General features: G+C 42.3%; 1 protein-coding gene across 2 annotated transcripts in view; it reads left to right on the top strand.

Annotated features, from left to right (window-relative positions):
- The first annotated feature begins 21,758 nt into the window (after positions 1-21,758).
- GOLM1 (golgi membrane protein 1) overlaps positions 21,759-22,133 on the top strand; it is a 54,033-nt gene continuing 53,658 nt past the window's right edge. For both annotated transcript variants that reach the window (XM_063295197.1, XM_063295195.1), the window contains exons 1-2: positions 21,759-21,990; positions 22,063-22,116. The gene's annotated coding sequence lies outside the window, so the exon portion shown is untranslated. The remainder of the gene's footprint in view (positions 21,991-22,062; positions 22,117-22,133) is intronic.

Raw genomic sequence — 22,133 nt, 5'->3', positions numbered from 1 at the left:
GGAGGCTAGCCTTACTTCCGGGGGAACGATGTTCCAAAGGGCGGGAACTGCTGCAGAGACGGCCCGCCTCCTGGACCCCGCCAGATGGAGTTCTCTTGCAAACGGGGTCTGCAGCATGCCCTCTCTGCATGACTGGGTGGGACGGGTTGATGTAATGGGGATGAGACAGTCCCATAGGTAACCTGGACCCATGCCATGTAGGGCTTTAAAGGTGATAACCAACATCTTGAATTGGACCTGGAAGCATACTGGCAACCAATGCAGCTCACGGAGCAAAGGGGTGACATGTGTTGATCTTGGGAAACCCAAGATCGCCGACGCGGCTGCATTTTATTTATTGTTTGATTGATTGATTGATTGATCAAATTTAGCCACCGCCCATCTCCCCCAAAAGAGGGACTCTGGGCGGTTTACAATAAAATCAAGCGCAAAATATAAACATTAAAATCTCATAAAATAGTTATTATAAAATAAAGTAAATAAATAGAATCCAAGAAAGGTATTAAATCCAGGCTGGTGGGAGGGACTCTAGGGTGCGAGCCACCCCCAAGAATGGTTATTCACTTTTCCGCCCCAGGCGAGACAGCAGAACCAGGTCTTTAGGGCCTTCCGGAAGGTCAGGAGTGAGGGGGCCTGCCTCACCTCCAGGGGCAAGATATTCCAGAGGGCAGGGGCCACTACAGAGAAAGCCCGTTTCCTGGACCCGCGAGATGAAATTCTCTTATGGATGGGGTCCGCAACGTGCCCTCTCTGAATGATCAGGTGGGGCGGGCCAATGTAATGGGGATGAGACGGTCCCTCAGGTAACCTGGCCCTATGCCATGTAGGGCTTTAAAGGTAATAACCAACACCTTGAATTGGACCCAAAAGCAAACAGGCACCCAGTGCAGCTCACGCAACAATGGTGTTATATGTGCTGACCTAGGGGCACCAAAAATAGCCCGTATGGCTGCATTCTGGACCAGCTGAAGCTTCCGGATACTCTTCAAGGGTAGCGCCATGTAGAGCGCATTGCAGGACATAACCAGGGCGCGAGTGACTGTTTGGAGGGCTTCTCGATCTAGAAATGGGAGTAACTGGCGCACAACCCGAAGTTGCGCAAAGGCCCTCCTGGCCACGACTGCCACCTGCTCTTCAAGCAGGAGTCATGAGTCCAGGGAAACCCCCAGATTACGCACTAAGTCTGTCTGGGGCAGTGCAACCCCATCCAGAACTAAGGTTGACAATTTCCCGGAAGATGAAGCACCATCAATCCACAGCCACTCTGTCTTACCAGGGTTCAGTTGAAGCCTGTTGTTCCCCATCCAGACCCCCACAGCCCCCAGGCACTGAGAAAGGGCAGACATTGCATCACTTACCTCAACCGGGATAGAGATGTATAATTGGGTATCATCAGCATACTGATGATACCTCAACCCGTGGTGACGGATGATCTCACCCAGTGGTTTCATGTAGATGTTAAGAGAGGAGAGAGAACCGAACCCTGCGGCACCCCACAATGGAGGGGTTGAGGGTCAGATCTCTCCTATCACCACCGACTGGGACCAGCCCTGGAGAAAGGAGGTGAACCAGCACAGAACTACACCACCCACCCACAACTCCCTGAGCCGTCCCAAGAGGATATCATGGTCAATGGTATCGAAAGCCGCTGAGAGGTCAAGGAGAGCAAGGATGGATGCACTGCCTCCATCCCGCTCCTGCCAGAGACCATCCATAAGTGCGACCAATGCTTTTTCTGTCCCATATCTGGGCCTGAAACCTGACTGAAAGGGTTCTAGATAATCAGCTTCCTCCAGGATCCTCTGGAGCTGCAGTGCCACCACCTTCTCAACCACCTTCCCCATAAAGGGGAGGTGGGAGACTGGGCGAAAATTATCCAGCATGGCAGGGTCCAGCGATGGTTTCTTGAGGAGGGGGCATACTAACGCCTCCTTAAAGGCTGCCGGGAACACCCCCTCCCGCAAGGATGTATTTACCATCGACTGGGCCCAGCCACACATCACCTCCCGAGCTGCCTTCACCAGCCAGGAGGGACATGGATCTAATTGACATGTGGTGGCATTTACAGTCTGGAGGATCTTGTCCACTTCCTCAGGCCCAACAGGATCAAACTGTTCCCAAATAACTGAGTAAGTACGCTCCCCAGGAATCTCCCCAAACTCCGTCACACGCTTGGAGTCCAATTTAGAGCGAATCCGAGCGATTTTATCCTGCAGATGCTCTGAAAACTCCTCAGCACAGCCCTGTAGATGATTTTCCAGGTCCCCTTTCCCCAACAGGGATCGGGTGATCCTAAACAGGGCCGCTGGGCAGCATTCTGCGGATGCAATAAGAGTGGAGAAATACTGACATTTTGCCGCTCTTACCACCACAAGGTAGGCCTTAATTGCGGCTCTAGCTTGTGTCCGGTCGGGTTCGGTCTTCGTCTTTCTCCAGCGGTGCTCTAGGCATCTCTTAATCCTCTTCAGAACCCTCAGCTCCTCCGTGAACCACGGGGAGTGTCAGGTTCGATAGGATAAGAGAGGCAGCACAGCTGCAATCCTGTCCAAGGCCCCGGCCTTCTTCCTATTCCAGGCAGCAGCCAGGGCCTCCGCTGGACCGTGCACCAGACCCTCGGGTATAACCCCCAGTCCCTCTGAAACTGCATTGAGTCCATCAGTCACCAGGGGCGGACTGATCGAATAGGTCCTGCCTCCCTGCGGAGGGGGGTGGCATATGAGAATCCCAAGGTCACCAGGGTGTGATCTGACCATGACAATGGGGAAAGATGTAACTCTCCCCTCAGATCACATTGCCACTGCTCTGACAAGAAAACTAAGTCTGGTGTGAGGCCACTGTCTTGAGTCAGGTCCCGAATAATCTGAGTCAGGCCCGTGGCCACCATGGTGGCCATGAACTCCCAAGCTGCCTCCGAGGCCCGCCCCAGGGATGGCAGATTGAAGTCCCCCAGAACCATAAGCCTGGGGAATTCCACCGCCAACCCTGAGACTGCCTCCAGCAGCTCAGGCAGAGAGGTTGCTATGCAGCAGGGAGGCTGGTACAGCAGCAACACTCCCAACTGCTCTCGGGCACCCGACTTGAAAAACAGGGTCTCACAACCAGCTACTTGTGGAGCAGCGCCCCAGAAAGCCACTAGAGACTCTGATGACAACTGCCACCCCTCCTCCCCTGCCCTGGCATCTTGACTGGTTCCACACCCAAAACCCGACTGAGTACATCTCCGACAAAGCCACTCCCCCTTCCGGGCCCAGCCAGGTTTTGGTAATACACACCAGGTCTGCCCCCTCCTCTGTGATCAAGTCACACATGAGGGGGGCCTTGTTGTTCACCAACTTGGCTTTAAGAAGCAGCAGCCAGAGGCCAGGGTCCTCACAGGACTGCTGTCCAGGGCCTAGGTTTAAGCACGGAGGGTTGGAACACACTACGGGTAGCAAACACCTGGGGCGTTTTCCTCTATGATGACTCACCCTCTGGCTTCCATCATAACATCCCCTGCCATCACCACTTCGATGAATTGTCCCGCCCTATATCCCCCAGGTTCTACCAGTCCAGCTGCCTCCAGTTCTGGACCTCTAGAATTCCTGGCTTGAGGTAAGGATCCCTCCATCCTCTCATACAATCATATAACCATACACACTTTCCACAACTGTGAGGGGATGGTGGGCCCACCAGCACACCAGCTCTCACTCTCAGCGTTGATAGGCCCAACCATCACCCAGATACTCACTATGCCCCCCAAGCCTCTCTCATTAGGTAACAGGGGGCATCACATCCACTACCCCTCCACCCCTGTCTCTCACTCAGGGGAGTGCTCTAACACACCAGCACATTTACACTCGGACTCCCCCCTTGTCTCTCACATGCAGGGAAGGAGCCCCCATTCACATTGTAGGGACCTTATTAATCTCTACCACACCCCGTTGTTGGGAGGATAAGGAAATTGGGAGGGGATAGCCAAATTCTAGAGATTTTACAGTCTAGAGGTCAAAGGCCTCAGGCAGTTCCCCCCAGCGTTGTCCGTGATGTAGCCAACAGAGACCTCAAAAAGTCCCTCTATGCAGCCAGCTGTCCAGGAAATCCCGGGTAATGACAAGGTCCAGGCCAGAGTCTGTCCCTCCAAGGCACCAATATGTCCTCCACCACACCCAGCCAAATTGCTATCACAGGGCTCGTCCGGTGGCCAAGACCAGTCTGGTACGCCACTCCATCTCCGCCAGGGCCGACCATTCATTGTGCCTTTCATCACACCGCCCCGACCAGTCCTCCTCATGCTGCGCCATGGGATCAATCTTCCACCCCGGGGCAAGCGGGGCTTGCCGGGGCTCACTCCTGTGCTACACAGCTACTCCAAAGTAACTCCAGCAGGACTGGCCTGCTGCTCCGCTGCCCGTTCACTGCTCATCGCACCACCAGGCTGGAGAGGATGAAAAAACTCCAGCAAAGGCAGGGAGCTCCAGCCTCCAACAATGTTAGAGGTAGCAGCTACGAAGCAGCAGTCTAAAGGAGCCAACCAGGGTTCCTTGCCGCCTACCGCTGCTCGCCGCCACCGCTCTATCCAGGAGGGTTCCCCCACTCTCACCACCCACACATCAGGTATGGGGGTCAAGCTCTTCTGACCTTCCCCAGTACCCTAGCCCAAGGCCAAAGTTGGGGGTAAAGGTCTAAATATCCTAAAAGTATCAGGAGTCTCTCACCGTAGAGCGGCATCTGGTGTCTGGTTGCTATCTTGGATTCACAATTAGAGCAGCATATTAGCCTGCCTGCCTCTATACTACAGGAAGGGAAGGATATATTGAAGGAAGGGGAGGGAGAAGTGCATTTTTCAAGAAATTAATGGACTTGTCCAACTTAGTCTGTGACATCAGTCTCTCCCTCCCATGTCTTTTCCCTGTGCTTTTCCTGTAGTTATTTTATTCTGTTATTTTAAATAAATTTCATACTCCTTTATTCAGTCATGTCTGAGGGTCCAATGTGGCAATTTTTGAAGAGGAGGTATGTGAGAGAAGAGGAGGATTTTAAAAAGAACAATACCTATAAGTTTAATTATGATAATAATGAAGAATTTAAAATTTCTCAGGCATTTCCCTGGACTCAACAGACTCAAAAAAAAAAGTCCATCTTTACAATGAAAGCTATTTATCAATGGGTTTTATATGGAATGGTGATCCAAGTTGTTCTATTCTGTTGTATCTCATCTGTGGCAAAAAACTTACAAATGCAGCAATAGTTCCAGCAAAATTAAAAAGACACTTAACTACAAATCACAGCCCTATGACAAGTAAAAATTCTGATTATTTTAAATGGCTATTGGAATCACAGAACAAAGAGTAAAGCTTTTGTTAACAGTCAGTAAAAAAGCCCAAAAAGCAAGTTATTTAGTAGCACAATTCAATTTAATTTTCACATTTATGTGGCCTCCCATCTCACAAAAAGCAACTTTGGGCGGTGTATTATTACTTATTACACAGCAAAGGAAAATTCATGCTTTGGGTGAGAAAGTAATCATGCCAGCATGTAAAATAATAGAAAAATGCTAGGACCAGATGCAGTGCAAGAAATTGAAAAGGTTCCACTGTCAGACAGTACAGTAAGTTGGCTATTGATGACATCACATGATGCTGAAGACGTTTTGTGTGACAAACTGAACAGCAGCTTTTCTATCCAAGTTGATGAGCAGAAGAAGTGTTCTCAACAAGGTGTTTGAACTAAAGGCAGAATTGCAAGAGTATTTTCAAGAAAATAGTATTCCACATTTTGCTGAGTGCTTTCAAGATGGAGAATGGTTGCAGAAACTAGCATACTTAGCAGACATCTTTCATCACGTGAACCAGCTGAACAAGTCTCTGCAAAGCACTGGAGAAAATGTTTTGACTTCAAGTGACAAGATTTTTGGATTTAAAAGAAAACTGAATATTTGGAAAAAATCATGTTGCAAAAGGAAATATTGAAATGTTTCCACTGCTGCTTGGGCTTGAGAGTGAGGAAGGATACTGGATAGTCTCAAATCTAATTGAAAGCCACCAGAACAAAATTGATCGGTACTTTCCCTCCCTTTCAACACAAATGTATGACTGGGTGAGGGATCCTTTCTCTGCATCTTCTGCTCAGCCTGAGAACTTCATTTTGAAGGAAAAGGAAGAACATTGTGAGCTGCAGTCTGATCGTACACTCAAGATGAGATTCATTGATCTGCCCATGGACAAGTTTTGGATTTCTGTGAAAGAAGAGTATCCTGCCATTTATAGGAAGGCACTGAACATTTTGCTGCAGTTTTCAACTTCTTACATGTGTGAGCAAGCTTTTTCTTATTTAACAAGCATCAAAAGCAAAGACAGAAATTGTCTTATTTCAGTTGAAGAGGAAATCCATGTGTGCTTATTTCACATTCGGCCCAGAACTGAGTATTTGTGCAGCAAAAAACAAGCACAGGTTTCACATTAAAGAGGTAAGTTTCATTATTTTTAGTTTAAGAACACTGTTAATACTTATATACAAGGCCTACACATGAAACGAATATAATAATTTTGTAACTTCTGGCCTATATTTGAGCCTGAATGTGCAGGGGTTCCCTGAGGCCTGAAAAATATTTAAAGGGTTCGTCGAGAGTCAAAAGGTTGAGAAAGTCTAAAATAAAGGGTAAACCATGGTTAATTGCATCTTGCTATGTTGTAAGAGAGAAACAGGTTTTTAAAATGAGGTTGTTAGCTGTTTCTTGAGTAGTTATTAATAAATTCTCCTGGGAAGAGGTATTTTCACTAAGAGTTTTAATGAATTACTGTTCCTTAGCAAAAGAAGGCAGAGTAGAAGCTTATATATATGTAGTGACTTGTTTCTCACTACACTAAGCTTTAGTGGCTACAAATTGTATGACACAACTGCTGTCTATACCACAACATATACTAAGCCCTAATCTTTATAAAATGTAGTGGTTGGTTTCACACAATACTGGTTTATTCAACGGATTGTGATTATGCAAATCCAGATGTAGTCAAGCTCCTAGATCCTCTGTATTCTTGAAAACTTTGGACCTCCAGGGACCCAGGTGGTTTTACTGGCTCTGCCTCTCCCTTCCCTTCCCTTCCCTTCCCTTCCTTGAATGACCAGTGTTCTTCTTGTTGCTATGTAAACATTCTTTCAAATTAACAGACTTTTACTTGTAGGAAGTACCTATTTAGTGCAACCTACTCTTTGCTCCTTCCTTCAGCCATACCTATCCATTCCTTCACCTGGTAAGCCTTTCCTTGATTCTTCATCCTTGCGTGGTTTTGCTACATATTTCTCTCTTTGCACTTAATTTAAATACCTATAAAGATCTTATTTTGATTCTCCAGCCTATATTGTCTGCTTTCTCCCTTGTAAGCATTGGCACATCATGCTTTAATGATTAATCGGACTGTAATCTGATTACAGGAATCCAGACTCTTGAAAAGACGCAATTAAATTTTATTCAGAAATATAGCAACTACAAATATATTACGAGGTCCAACACAATACATCCACTCACAAAGCTCTACTACAAGTTCAGTTACTGTAAGTTGATCCCAAAGTTAGAATTTACTTTTATTTTGTGCCTTTGAATCAGTCTCAACTCCTGGTGAGTCCCTGAACAAATCCACCCAGTTTTTTGGCAACATTTTCAGAAGTTGTTTGCCACTGTTTTCTTCTTAGGGCTAAGAGAGGGTGACTGGTCCAAAGTCACTGAACTGGTTTCGTCCCTAGCAGGAGTAGAGCTGGAAATCTCCTGCTTTCTAGTCTGGTGTCTTTAACCATTATACCAAACTGTCAAGGCTACAGTGGGTCACCCAAACAATGACAGTGACACAACTCCTTGAATTAAGCTGTGGTTGGCTAGCTTCTGGCTCAGTGGCCAGAAACACTGAATGATAAACCAACCAACACATTTTGGCATTGCGTGTTATATGACTCCAGTCCACGTGGTTAGTTTATTTATTTATAATTTAGCTGATCTAAAGTGTGGCAGACTGATCTAAGAGATTCACTCTCCCTATTTCAGTGTATTGTGTGAACATGGTGTTTAATAAAACCTGGTTAATTTAATCATGGCATGATTAAATGCAACCCATATTGATTCTTGGTATCTTTGTGAAAGTGGGCATTTAGGAGATAACAGGTACGATCTAGATTAGAAAGACTTAAGTTGTAGTGGGGAATGCTTTTGGCTCTGTCATTACAAAGAAATGGGTAACATTTGGCCCATATGGGTATGAGTGAGTGAGTGAATGAATCAGACTACGCCAGATTCATTTTTCCATTCCTGTATTAGAAGCCTGAGTGGTCTCTCTGGTACAGAGTAGCTTTTATCAGCTTAGGTTGAAATCCCAGGTATGACCCTATCTGGAGATATGTGCAATTATTTATGCTCTAGTACACTCTTGTTTGGATAACTAAGTGTGTTGGACAACCTTTGAAGATGTGCAAAATGTAGCAGTAAAGTGTTTTCACAGGACCAGAAATTCCACAGTATCCTTTCTGAGGAAAACTTAAAATGCTTGGCAGAATGCCTCAGAATCTCTTTACACCTTGAGACCCTGATACTTTTTTAAACATCCCCTCACATATCTGCCTATCTGTGTCCTTAAATTCTACCGAAGGTTTCCTCAGAGCATTCCCTCAATAAAGATTATCTTTCTCTGCCCCCTTCCAATATGGTGTGGCTCTCCCCAAAGAGAAATTCACATTGTGTCAGTACTTTTCCTTTCTGGCAATAGGTTAATGCAGTGTTAATTTTCTAGGTCTGTGCTTTTGTATGTATTACATGCTGGCAGTTTTAATTCTTGTTTACATCTTGGCTTGTTTTAGCACCTAACTTTGTGCTGTCTTTTAGCAAGCCATTACTGCATTGCAAGCATTGGTTCTTGTATTTTCTTGTGTACTGCTATAGTACCTTTTTATATCGTTGTGAATGCTTTAGATCTTGGTATTTTATTGTGTCTGAGAGAGTCACTGACCCAAGGTCGCCCAGTCAGCTTTGTGCCTAAAGTGGGACTAAAACTCCCAGTCTGCCAGTTTCTAGCCTGATGCCTTAACTGCTACACCAAATTGGGTCTCTAACCCTATATTAAATCAGCAAAAATTGTTTTTTTTTAGGTAAACTTTTTATTTGTTAAAATACAATACAAAATCATAAAACATTGTCGACATACATAACATTCTAGAATACACCTAACACCACGTATACACATAGAAACAAGTAAGACAATAACAATAACAACATACTAAAACATGGTTTCCGACTTTCGTAGCTATAGATATACAAATAATTATCTTTGTAACTCTCTTATCGTTATTTTCCCTTAAGTTACTATTATTTCTATTTATTTACTTCTTTAATATAAAAATCCCATTATCATCTCTTTACTTTTTTCAATTGAATACAGGTAACCTAATATCAGTTGCCATATTTCTTTAAATCTCGTAGTATTTTTTTTCTTTTATTAAAATCATTAATTTCGCCATCTGTGCTAGCTCCAATATTTTCATCACCCACTCCCCTATTGTTGGTATGTTTTCCTTTTTTGCAATGTTGCGCATATATAATCCTAGCTGCTGTGATCATATATAATAATAAATTACCATATTTTCTCTCTAAATCCTCTTCCATTATACCTAATAAAAATAATTCTGGTTTTTTTACAATTTCTATCTTAAGAATTTTCTGAATCATTTCAAGTATTTGTGCCCAGAATTTTTCTGCTTTCTTACGGGTCCACCATAAATGGTAAAATGTTCCTTCCTTTTGTAAACATTTCCAACATACATTAGAAATGTTTTTATACATTTTTGCTAATTTTTGTGGGGTTAGGCACCATCTGTACATCATTTTATAAAAGTTTTCCTTTAAATTATAACACAAAGTAAATTTTAATCCCTTTGTCCATATTTTCCCCAGTTCTCTAATAAAATATTATATCCAAAATTTCTTGCCCAATTAATCATACATTCTTTGACTTGTTCATCTTCTTGATTTAATTGTAATAACATTTTATACATTTTTGTAATAATATTTATGCTCATTATTTATATATAACTGTTTTTCAATGTTTTTTTTAATTTATAATGTTTTTATCTAATTTAAATCATTCATTTAACTGCATATATGTGAACCAATGACACTGATGTCCTGCTCCTTCTATTTCTTCTCTTGTTTTTAGCATAGGTGTATCTTGTTCATATTTTATTATATCTTTATATCTTAACCATTTTACCTTATCATCTAAACTTTCCATCCTTGCAAAAGATTCTTGTGGCGATATCCACACTGGCATATTTGGTAATAATCTACTTTTATATTTATCCCAAACTCTCAATAATACTTTTCTTATAGTATGATTTCTAAATTCTTTATTCATTTTTACTTTTTCATACCAAATATATGCATGCCACCCAAATCTAAGTTCATGTCCCTCTAATTGTAAAAGTTTTGGATTTTCTAATGTTAACCATTCTCTTATCCACAGAAAACAACAAGCTTCAAAATACAATTTAAGATCTGGTAACCCCAACCCTCCTCTTTCTTTGGCGTCTTGTAATAATTTAAATTTAATTCTTGGTCTTTTTCCTTGCCAAATGAAATTTGAGATATCTTTTTGCCATACTTTAAATATTTTTTCATTAATTAGAATTGGTAATGTTTGGAAAAGAAATAGCATCTTCGGTAATACATTCATTTTGATTATGGATATCCTTCCTAGCAAAGATAGTTGTAATTTTCCCCATCTTTCCATATCAATTTTTATTTCCTTCCAAATTTTCCCATAATTATTTTGAAATAATATATTATTGTTTGTTGATAATATTACTCCTAAGTATCCAAACTTTTTTTCTATTGTAAAACCTGATTTAGTTATTAAAGTTTCTTGTTGTTGTTGAGTCATGTTTTTACTCAACATTTTCATTTTTTGTTTATTTACCTTAAATCCTGCCACTTCTCCAAATTCCTTTAATTTCTTCAACAGATGTTCTATAGAATCTAGGGGATTTTGTAATATAAATACTAGATCATCTGCAAATGCTTTTAATTTATAAATTTGTTTTTTAATTTTTACTCCTTTTATTTGACCATCCCCTCTTATATCTCTATTAAGGACTTCTAGGAGTAGAATAAATGAGAGAGGTGATAGGGGGCATTCCTGTCTCTTTCCTTTTTCTATTTTGCTATTATCTGTCAATTCGTCATTCACTATAATCTTAGCTCTTTGTGTTGAGTATATTGCTTCAACCCCTTTCACAAATGATTTCCCAAATTCCATTTTCTCTAAAACTTTAATCATAAAAGACCAATTCAAATTGTCAAATGCTTTTTCAGCATCTAAAAATATTAAAGCTATTTGGCATTTGTTATGATGTTGTGCATATTCCAAAATGTCAATCACGGTTCGTATATTATCTTTCAATTGTCTTTTTGGTAAAAAAACACTTTGATCTTGATCAATAATTCCTTGTAGGATTGTTTTTAATCTTTCTGCTAATATTGAAGTAAAAATTTTGTAGTCATTATTTAACAATGATATTGGTCTATAATTTTTGGTTAGAGTTGAGTCTTGTTCTTCTTTTGGTATAAGTGTTATATTAGCTTCAGTCCATGTCTCTGGTATTTTTGATCCATCTATAATCGAATTGAATAAGTCTCTAAATGGGTTTATAATTTGTTCTGTAAAGTGTTTGTAATATCCTGCCGATATACCATCAGGTCCCGGTGTTTTTCCTATTTTAAGTTTCTTTATAGCTTCTATTATTTCCTGATTTGATATTGGACTGTTAATTATTACTTGTTGAGTTTGTGAGAGTTTGGAAAGATTTTGCTTATTTAAATATTCCTCAATTTTATCTAATGAAATTTCTTGTTTTTCATATAAATGTGAAAAAAAATTATAAAATGCTTTTTTGATTCTTTTATTATCGACTAAATCTTCATTATTTTCCCTGATTTTAATAATCATTTTCTTCTCCCTATCTTTCCTTATTTTATAAGCCAGCCATTTTCCTGGTTTATTAGCAAATTCAAAGTGTCTTTGTTTTGCATATCTTAATTTCATTTCTATTTCCTTTGTTGTCAGCAGCGAAATTTGTTGCTGTAATAATTTAATTTGATATAATAAATTATCATCTGAGGGTTTTTTCTGCAATTCTCTTTCCTTTAATTTAATCTGATTCATCATTGTTTGTAATTTTTGTTGATATTGTTTTTTAATCATTTGATTTAAAGATATAAAATGTCCCCTCATTACTGCCTTACTAGCATCCCAAACTGTTCTAATGTCCACTTCATTATTCAAATTTATTTCAAAAAATTCCTTTAATTTCTTTTTACACTCTTCTACTATTTCCTCTTTTTTAAAGATATTTTCATTCAATCTCCATTTAATATTTCTGGAATTTTCCTTAATTATTATATTTACTGGATTGTGATCTGAAAAGGTTTTTGGTAAAATTTCAGCTTTAGAGATTTTATTTGCTAAATCCTTTGAAATCCAGATCATGTCTAATCTTGAAAAAGATTTAAATCTTTCTGAATAGAATGTATAATCCTTCACTAATCCATTTTTATGTCTCCAGAAATTACCAGTGTTAAATTTTCCATTAATTCAAAAAATGATTTTGGGAGTTTCCCTTGCTTATTTTTAATTTGTTTTTCTGATTTCCTAACAATGGTACTGTAACCTCATTCCAATCCCCCATCAATATCCAGCTTGTGTATGTATACATTGATAATTCCTCCATTAGTTTCACATAGAAGTTATTTCTATTTTCATGTGGGGCATATACACCTACTACAATCGTTTTGATCCCTTGTATTTCTAAGTCAATCCCTATATATCTTCCTTGTTCATCCGAAAATAATAAATTTGGCTTCAAATAAGGTTTCACATATAATACAATTCCATTTATTTTCTTATCATTAGCTGTTACAAATTCTTTTCCTAAATTTTTGTTCACTAAATATTTTACCTCTTTTTTTAATATGCGTTTCTTGCAAACAAATAACATCATGATTTAATTTTTTTAAATAATGAAAAAAAAATTCCTTTTTTGTGGAGCGTTAGCTCCATTTATATTCCAAGTTGTATATTTCATTACCATCACACCAGTAGCTTCTCGTATTCCTTAGAATTTGTAGCTAACTCCTCTCTCTGTATCTTTTTCTCTTTTGTCTTATTTTGTTCTAGTTCCTTTCTGTGTCTTTCCAGGAAGTCTTTTATTTTATGTATTGAATTTAATTTGTACCTTCTTTCTTGAAAAGTAAAACTCACCCCCTCTAATTTTTCCCAATGGAATGAAATATTATTTCTTTCCAATATCTCTGTCAGACCAGCATAGTCTTTTCTTTTTCTCAATATTCTTATAGGTATCTCCTTAAGTACAATTATATCTTTCCCATTAATTCTAATCCTATTTTCAAAATGTGCCTGCAAGATCATATCTTTTGTTTTTCTCCTGGAAAATTCAATTAGAACATCTCTAGGTTTTTGATGGATATGTGCATATTTTGAATTATGCGGAACATCATTTCTATCTCTTCTGCCATTCTATCCTCTTCCCAGTTTATTAAGTTTGCTAATGTTTGTATTATTGTTTCTTCCATTTCTTCCTCCTTCTCCTCTGGTATGCCTCTAAATCTTAAGCTATACTGTTTATCTCTTAATTCTAACAATGCTATTCTATCTAGTTCATCTTCTCTTACTATTTCTAATTCTTTCACCCTTTCAGTCACTTTTTAAATTTCTCCCTCCATTTTCTCATTCATCTTTCTAATTTTTGTTCCAATTTCTTTTCAAAGTCCTCAAAACTTTTTTCCAACATTAGATTCACATTTTGAAGAATTGTCTGGGAAGTCTTCAAAAAAAATTCTTCGAACATAGCACGTACTCCATCGTTTTCTCCTGACCCCAAACCTCTTCTATTTTGCTTTCTAGTACTCATGTTCCCTTAAGTTCATACAATATTTAAGTCAAGTTTTTATGTTTTGTATATCCACCACGATGTAAGGAAAAAGTCAAATCAAGTCACTAGAAAATGGCTCCTTTATATTAATAAATAAGTCCAGTCCCTGTTTATTGTAGTAGTCCTTTAAATCCCTTCGTAATTCTAGAAAATGTCTCAAAATAATGAAACTCACCAAGAGCCTCTGTATCTCTATATCTATGATTAGCTTTTTCTCCTCTTTAGTTCTGTAAATGATTCATTAAGGAGGTGAGGTGGTCGATGGTATTGTCTTGTAAATCAAGATGTTCAGTCGCAGCTCCTACAGCTCGAAACTAGCGCTTCCCAGCTGATTGCCTGCTTCACTAAAAACGTGAGCCGACTGCTCTCTTCAAAAATCAGCTGTCTGGAAGACACGTTAGCCTTTCATTCACTTCTTCTTCACCCAAAGTTGCTTTTCGCCCCTTTTAATTATCTGGAGTGACTTTTAACACTGTGCTGAGCGTTTTAGCTGGCAGAGCTCCACTAAAACTCAGTCCGTCGCCATTTTCTCCTCACCGGAAACCCAAATCAGCAAAATTTGAGATGCTCAACCACAAGTCATCCAAGTAATATAGTAATTTCATCAAACTAACATAATTTGAGTAGAATAATGTATGAGTCCTAATTAGTGAATTCACAAAAGTTTACTAACATATCTAGGACAATTATTACCTTGAGGTATTAATCAGTGGCTTAGTTTGCAAAATATGACATCTTAAGGTAGCTTGTTTAGTTTTTGCTTATTATAATGCATGAACCCACTGTGGATTATAAAACATGGTTGACGATTCCTTTCCAGTCTGGTACCCTCCAGATATGTTAGGCTGCAACTCCCATCAGCCAGCATAACAAATATCTTGGTTGATGGGATTTTTAATCCAACACACTTGGCACCAAGATATTGAAGGTTTGCTTATGGTTTAATGTTCCGTGTGAACCTACTCAATTATGGTTTATTTAACAAACTGTGATTAAACAATGACATATGTCTATCTAGTCACTGTTAAGTGTTAGCTGTTTCCACTCTCTTGGCCTCACTCCATGAGAAAATGGACCATGTTTTCCATGCTCATGTCTATGTCTGTTTCACTGAACTAATACCATTGATGGGATTTTCAAGCCCAAGCAAGTCTGGATTAATTAACAAAGGCTTTGTTTTGTTTTGTTTTGTTTTGTTTTGTTTTGTTTTGTTTTGTTTTGTTTTGTTTTGTTTTGTTTTGATCAGAGTGGATACATACTGCCTATGCTATATCTTGTACCCTAAAACCTCACTGACCCCAAACAAAGGGATGTCAGAATTGAGAAAACCATAACATTTATGCAAGTACCAAAAATGTGGAAGGGAAAAAAAAACAGTATAAGCAAAACTGCTCAGTGAAAAATATGTCCTTGGTGGCCATTGAATGCTGACTGTGGAAGAATGAAATTGAGAATCAGGGGTGATAGAAAATGGAATTGAATGTCCTGGAAAAAAGGCATGGCTGGAAACGTGAGCAGAGCATTCCAGTGAGTGCTGGTAACTAGAAGGAGCCTGCGTCTTGCCTTCAGATGACACTTAACCACAGGAAGACACCCTTGTACAGTTTCTTTGCTACTTAACCACTGTATAGGTAAGTGGGACAAACATAGTCCAAGTTCACACATAGTCATAACTGAAAAGTTTCAGCTCAGCATTCCCTAATTCAACTCCCATGGCTCCTTTGTGTTTCCTTCTGAGCTAGCAGGTAGTATTGTCCTGGAGAAAGACTGAATAGATTCTTTATCTACAGTAGGTGACACTTGTAATATGACTTTCTCTCTTTCCGCTTGTATTTTTCACTCCTAGCAGCCACATTGGGAGATGAAGAAAAAGGGGCATATGAGGTTGGGGTGGGGACCATAGAGACTCCCATCAGCCATACTTATATTAGCAATGATGACAATCCTGAGTGAGTAGTCACTTTTCGTTTGTCCCCCCTACCCTAAACCAGAATATGGTAGCTTCCCTACCACTGTTGGAATGTTATCATGAATTACTGTATTTGGTCATCCATAGTCATGTGCTGCTGGCACGAAAGTATGGTTAACTTGGGCAAAACCAAGATGGTGACCACAAGCAGACGCCGTTTGCCACTCTAAGGGGGTGAGTTTGAGATCGCCCGAACTGCAGCCCCAGCCTTTGTTTGTGGGTTGAGGTTTTTACGGGGGCTGAAGATAACAATTTGAGCCCAATTTGGGAGGTGGCGAAATCCCCCTCCCCCTGGACAGAGTGGTAGGAAGTGGTGGGCCCTGTTGCAGCAGCCTCTTACTGGAGCCAGAGTGGGAGCCATTCCTCCCTCCCCTCCTGTCCTTGCCTCCACCGGAGCCTCCAGTTGAAGTGGGGGTGGTAGCGTTTCCACGGCTTTGTGACTTTGAGGCTCTGGGGCACCTGGTGGCAGGTGAAGCAGCAAGCAGCCTGGCAGCAAGCAGCAAGTAGCCTGGCAGCTGGCAGCTGGCAGCAAGCAACCTGGTGGCTGGCAGCAAGCAGCAAGCAACCTGGCGGCTGGCGAAGCAGCAAACCCAGGATGCTAGTCCGGCCTTGGCGAGGAAGCAGAACCAGGCGTTGCGGCGGACCTTGGAGGCCGGAAGAATCTAGCAGTGGTGGTTCGACCAGCTAGCCAGGGGTGTTGGGCCGGCCTTGGCAATGGGACTTGGGTGCAAGACAACGGACAAGAGGCTGGAAACTGAGAACACGGCGGACTGGGGGCTTGAGGCACTGATGAATTGCAGCACGACAAAGCAAGCCGGGCAGTCTCTGAGCAGGAGGACCGGTATCGTGCCACAAGAACTTGGAAGGTAGATTTGGTGGAGACTTAAAGATGGGACTTTAGGGGAGTGGCGGTCTGTGTGGCACAGTGGACTTTGGAGTTCTGTTAGGGCACTCAGATGTGGGCACAGCCTAAGGCTTCTAATATTGCTTTGGCCAATTTTAGAACAACTGGATTTGAGAACATCGAGATAAGAGACTATAGCAAATTAACTCACCATCCCTTCCTAACCGTCCCAAGATATAATTAGGCTATTAGGGATCCCTAAATGGTGAATGGTGGGCCCCCTCAGGTGTGAGAGACGTGAGAGGGTGCCCAGGTTTGGATGGGTAGTGTGAGAACACTCACCTCCTGAGTGAGAGGCAGGAGGTGAGGAGTAGTGGTTGGGTTGCCCCCCTGCTGACTAGTGAGAGAAGCCGAGGGGGGGCACAGTCTGTGAGTGTGTGTGGTGGTTGGGCTCTACTAGTGCCGAGAGCGTGAGCTGGTGCACTGGGGGGGCCCACCATCGCCCTGTGATTGAGTTGAAGTGTGGTTGTGTGAACAAATGGAGGGGTCCCTATCCTTAACCAGTGATCTCAGGAGTCCAGGAGTGGGGGCTAATGGATCTCGAGATTCGGGGGGGTTGTAGGGCGGGGCAGGTGATTGAGGTGGTGATGTGTAAGGGATGATATGATGGGAGCCAGAGGGCGGGTCATCATAGAAGAAGACGCCCCCGGTGCTTGTTACCTGTGGTGTGTTCTGGCCCTCTGCGCTCAAAACCTGGTCCTGGACAGCAGACTCATGGTTGTCCTGACTTCCGGCTGCTGCTCTGTAATGCCAGGTCAATAAACAACAAGGCCCCCCTCATATGTGACTTGATCACAGAAGAGGGGGCAGACCTGTCATGTATTACTGAAACCTGGCTGGGCATGGAAGGGGGTGTTGCTCTTTTGGAGTTATGCCCAATATTTCCAATTCTTATATCTTGAAGATAGTTTCCAGGCCAATTATCTATGTGCCCCATGTGGAAAACTAGTATGTGGCCAAGAAAAACAAACAAACACCCAAATGGACTAATATTTGGAATCTAGTTGTATAACCGTATTTTGTTTAATTGCAGTATCTCAACTTAAAAAAAAAATGCAAGACTGAGAGTATACATTCTAGAAGAATTACAGATACTGTTGGCAACAAGAATTTATGTTCTAAGTCAGTAGCAATTACAGGGATCTGTGAGGTGGAAAGCAAGAGGGTGTAAATGATGAAATGTGTGTTGCTATATTGCAACACAAACCATGTGACTTAACGTACTTGTGTCCAATTTCAAGTATGAATGCCTGGGGTTTACATCATGATATTGTTTTGTTACTTTTTTCACCAGTGTGGTTTGTATCTGACATATATAGCATTTATATTTTCACAGTGAATTTTTGTACTAGGAGCAAGCAGCAGTATCCATGGGGCGGGGGAGGGGAACAGGGGTCAGACTGATGAAAGCAGCCCTGCTTTCACAATGCAAGCCGTGCCCCTTTTCTACATGCATTGTGACACTGAACACACAGAAGCGGGAGAGCTTGCAGTGCTACACTACTTTGTCATTCTGATGAAAGCAGCAAGATATTGTGGACACTACTAGAAGCAGGATTTCATACGGTTACTGAACCCAGTGCTTCGATTCTGCAAACCTCGGCAGTCGTTCCAAAGGGATCTAATGACAAATTCTTAATTTGTTTACTGAATTTCTACTTCACTACTTTGTTTCTTGAACAGTCAAGGCGGCTGGCAGTGATTAAAAAAATACAAAATGTAAACAAAACAACATCAAAACCATTAAAATAAGGATTAAAATTAAACATTACACTACATTAACAAACACTTGGCAGAATATATACATTTTTATCATCCTAAATATTAAGAGAGCGGGGCCAAATGTATCTCCCTAGGGAATGCATTTCACAGCCTAGAAGCTATGCAGGAGAACTCAAGCTTCTGGTGATGAGGGAGCTTCAAATGCACCCTCCTGATGGTCTAAATCAGCGATTCTCAAACATGTTGGTCTCAGGACCCCCTTGCATTCTTAAAAATGATTGAGGACCCCCAAAGAGCTCTGACTTATGTGGGCTATATCTATCGATATTTATTAGAAATTTTAAAATACATATTTATTTGACTTTGCAGACCCTCTGAAAGGATCTCGAGGACCCGCAGGGATCCCTGGACCACACTTTGAGAACTGCAGGTCTAAATAGTCAGAGAGCTTCAAAGCAGAAGAGGTGATTCCTCTGATAGTTAGATTTGGGCCCTAAGACTTTAAAAGCTTTAAAGATAAATATTAATATCTTGTATTGTGCCCAGAAGGCAACCAGTAACTGGTTGTAATGGTATGTAGGAAAGATCTTGGGAGACTGGGCAAAGAGATGCTGCCAAAGGAACAGTCAGATAAGAGAGGGCATAGTCTGCATCTGGGTAATGGGCAGGACAAGAGGCTCAGGAGAGACCCTCCCTGGTTTCTCAGGCTGTAAAGGAGATGGCGGGAGAATTGTACTTTCCGACTTGCAAGATTCTGTCAATGTAGCTTTCAATAAAGTAGCTCATCTGGTTGTGATTCCTATCTGATTTTCCCTGTGAGGCGGAGAGAATCTTGCAAGTCGGAAAGTACAATTCTACCCACCCCTCCACCCCGTGATCCCTGTATCTTGTAAATATGACGACTTTGGATCCGTATTTCACAATCATATATTTAATCTTAATTGTTCAAGCTGTTCTGTGAGTAACATTCTTGTGGCACTTTTAGTACACAGGTATGCCAACTTCCTCTCCACAAACTGAGCCAGTTATGCCAGGGTTCACAAGATTGCCTAGAGACCTCTTCATCTCCTGACTTTCTGCCATCCAGATGCATAGTTGATCACATTATATTAACCAGGAGCTTGTGAACTAGGAGGTTGTATCTTTATCCCTGTTGGAGCTCTAGTGGAAACAGTCTTTTCCCCACTTGCACCTAAGTATGACTGCAAACATATCCTGGCAACATCTTTTTTCTTTTGCCATGTCCCCATGATGTTGCCTTCATTGTCCCCAGATCATGACCTAAATCTTCATTAGCTACTCTGCAGTATAGCATTTTCCCACTTATCCTGGCACTACCAAGGACAGTCACAGGTTATTTGACCTTGGCATCCATTACCTTAGAGCAGTGTTTCTCAACCTCGGCACCTTTAAGCTGCATGCTGGGGAATTCTGGGAGTTGAAGTCCACACATCTTAAAGGTGCCAAGGTTGAGAAACACTGCCTTGGAGGGACATCACATAACTGCAGTGACCAGGAGCAACAGCAGAAGAGGGATTGAAATGGGAATTTCACACCAATATAATTTTCTACTCACCAAAGAGAGGTGGAGAGCACTTCAACTCATCCATGGGGAAAGGCCCACAGGGTAGGGGGGAAAAAGCAGTTCCTTTGTTTTGGAAAAGAGGGAAATTAAGAAAGCCCTGGGTTCCTACCCACTAAGACATGGATGGGAAGCCTGTTGACAGATATTGCTGAACTATAGCTGCTAGCATTCCTGGCACAGGCCATGGAAACCATGGAAAACTGAGTTGTTACTGAACAGCATTAGGGAATTTGTGAAGCAAGGTGATGGCCGCCTTGTTGAAAACAGTAAGTCTTCTGTGTCTTTAAATGTTACATAACAGGAGCTGGACCTGCCTCTCTCCCTACCCCCAAGTCCTTGCTAGACAGAATACCATTGATTTCCTAATTCTCTGCTAAGCAGCTTGAAGAAGTAGGGAGACAGACCAGCTAGAACAAAGAGTGCCCAAAGACAGGTCAAAGCTTTCATACTAGCTCCCCCACACTCACCCCCCCTTCTGGGGATTAGGGGCAATGTGACCCCCTGGAGACCAATTTGAACTCTGGGTATGCCCTGAAATGCTAAAGTCTTTATCTTAATTGAAATTAAGTAGTTAGGTGGAACTGTTTTCCTGTTCCAAGTAGGAGGTTAATGGATTACAACGGGCGCCTTTATTAGTGATAACACTGTTCATTGTTAAAGCAATGGTGATAGCAGAATTCATTATTACAACAAATGCACTGTACTGTAAAGCAAATTTGTAGCAAATGGTGTGTGCCATTTGTATTTTATTATATTTGCATCCATGTTGCCTTAGAAGTAAATCTTGCTGTTCAGTGAGGCTTGCTCTCTAGAATATATAGCTAGGTTAGCAATATTTTTTTAATCTGTTCAATCGTGTCCAATTCTCAGAGCCTGCCTGGACAAGTCCCTGCAGTTTTCTTGGCAAGTTTTTCAGAAGTGGTTTGCCATTGCCTCTTTCCTAGGGCTGAGATAGAGTGTCTGGCCCAGGGTCACCCAGCTGGCTTTGTGCCCAATGCAGGACTCCCGTCTCCCGGTTTCTAGCCTGATGCCTTAACTGCTACACCAAACTGGCTCTCTGTGGTTGGCAATTACATTGTACATATTTCAGAAGTCCCATTGCATTTGACGGGGCTTGGTTACTTAAAGGGAAGGGTGGGGGGGATCACTTTAGGCTTGGTTTACCATCACTCGTAGAAATGACAGTAATCTCATCTTTCTTTTGCAGATTTTTCATTTTCTTAACCCTTTCTTACTTAAACGAAGGGTTACTTTGGTCCAGGGTATGGTGTAGAACCATATTACAGAAAGGGGCTATTTAGGCCCCCATCAAGTGGGCAGCATCTCCCCTGCAAAGTGTGTGGGGTCTACTCTCGTGGAGGTATCTCTTCATTCTCCGACTTAATCTCCCAGAGAAAGGGGCACAAAGAGAAGCAGGTGTGGCTGGATTTCGTCCCTCCTTCACCATCCATCTCCTCGTGGCGCGCGCGGGCGCGCCCCGCGCGGCTGAGGGCAGATGGGGTCGAGCTCTCCCGCCGCGGCGCGGCGAACGGGGGAGCTCCCGCCGGGCCCCCTGGGTGGCGGCAGCAGCTTCCTCGCTTGCACTTCCTGCTCTGCCCGCAGTGCCTACTGCAGCACCAGCGGTAGTTTAGGCGCCAGCGCCTCTGGCTCCTCTTTCTGGTGTCTGAGCTTGGCTCTCCAGCAGCCGCAGCTCCGGCCCCCTTCGCCTCAGCTACTCACTCCCTGCCGCTCCTACTGAGAGGGCGGGGAGGGTTTGAAAGGCGCCCGCCGGGGGACGAAATCCAAGGCTATTTCCTCCTCGCCTTCGCCCGTCTGAGCAGAAGGGGTGGCCTGTGAGCCAGCCAGCCTGCCTGCCAGCCAGCCAGCCTGCCTGCCAGCCAGCCAGCCAGCCAGCCAGCCAGCCAGCCAGCCAGCCATCCTAAGAGCGAGGAGGGCCTTGGAGCGGAGGAAGGGAGGCTGAGGGGGGCGAGGAAGGTAAGCGCCTCTCATTG

This window comes from Candoia aspera, chromosome 2, assembly GCF_035149785.1.
Source record: "Candoia aspera isolate rCanAsp1 chromosome 2, rCanAsp1.hap2, whole genome shotgun sequence".
In the NCBI taxonomy this organism is placed as follows: domain Eukaryota; kingdom Metazoa; phylum Chordata; class Lepidosauria; order Squamata; family Boidae; genus Candoia; species Candoia aspera.
Note: the sequence above shows the minus strand (reverse complement) of the source record. Positions and strands in the feature narration are given on the sequence as shown.